This window comes from Triticum dicoccoides, chromosome 5A (genome assembly GCF_002162155.2).
Source record: "Triticum dicoccoides isolate Atlit2015 ecotype Zavitan chromosome 5A, WEW_v2.0, whole genome shotgun sequence".
Classification (NCBI taxonomy): Eukaryota; Viridiplantae; Streptophyta; class Magnoliopsida; order Poales; family Poaceae; genus Triticum; species Triticum dicoccoides.
The window spans coordinates 149,461,004-149,462,428 of NC_041388.1; positions in this window are offsets into that span (position 1 = coordinate 149,461,004).

Sequence of the window (1,425 nt, forward strand, 5' to 3'; positions counted from 1 at the left end):
AGAACCAAGCACATCAAGAGACGTTTCAATTCCATCAGGGATCTAGTCCAGGTGGTAGACATAGAGATTTGCAAGATACATACGGATCTGAATATTGCAGACCCGTTGACTAAGCCTCTTCCACGAGCAAAACATGATCAGCACCAAGGCTCCATGGGTGTTAGAATCATTATTGTATAATCTAGATTATTGACTCTAGTGCAAGTGGGAGACTAAAGGAAATATGCCCTAGAGGCAATAATAAAGTTATTATTTATTTCCTTATAATCATGATAAATGTTTATTATTCATGCTAGAATTGTATTAACCAGAAACATAATACATGTGTGAATACATAGACAAACAAAGTGTCACTAGTATGCCTCTACTTGACTGTCTCGTTAATCAAAGATGGTTATGTTTCCTAACCATGAACAATGAGTTGTTATTTGATTAACGGGATCACATCATTGAGAGAATGATCTGATTGACATGACCCATTCCATTAGCTTAGCACCCGATCGTTTAGTATGTTGCTATTGCTTTCTTCATGACTTATACATGTTCCTATAACTATGAGATTATGCAACTCCCATTTACCGGAGGAACACTTTGGGTACTACCAAACGTCACAATGTAACTGGGTGATTATAAAGGAGTACTACAGGTGTCTCCAAAGGTACATGTTGGGTTGGCGTATTTCGAGATTATGTTTTGTCACTCCGATTGTCGGAGAGGTATCTCTGGGCCCTCTCAGTAATGCACATCACTTAATCCTTGCAAGCATTGCAACTAAATGAGTTAGTTGCGGGATGATGTATTACAGAACGAGTAAAGAGACTTGCCGGCAACAAGATTGAACTAGGTATTGGAATACCGACGATCGAATCTCGGGCAAGTAACATACCGATGACAAAGAGAACAACGTATGTTGTTATGCGGTCTGACCGATAAAGATCTTCGTAGAATATGTAGGAGCCAATATGGGCATCCAGGTCCCGCTATTGGTTATTGACTGGAGACATTTCTCGGTCATGTCTACATTGTTCTCGAACCCGTAGGGTCCGCACGCTTAAGGTTACGATGACAGTTATATTATGAGTTTATGCATTTTTGATGTACCGAAGGTTGTTCGGAGTCCCGGATGTGATCACAGACATGACGAGGAGTCTCGAAATGGTCGAGACATAAAGATTGATATATTGGAAGCCTATGTTTGGATATCGGAAGTGTTCCGGGTGAAATCGGGATTTTACCGGAGTACTGGGAGGTTACCGGAACCCCCCGGGAGCTAAATGGGCCATGATGGGCCTTAGTGGAAAAGAGAAGAGGCAGCCCTACATGGGCCGCGCGCCCCTCCCCTCCCTTGGTCCGAATTGGACAAGGAGAGGGGGCCGGCCCCTCTCTCTCTTTCCCCCCTCCACAAGTCCTATTCCAACTAGGATT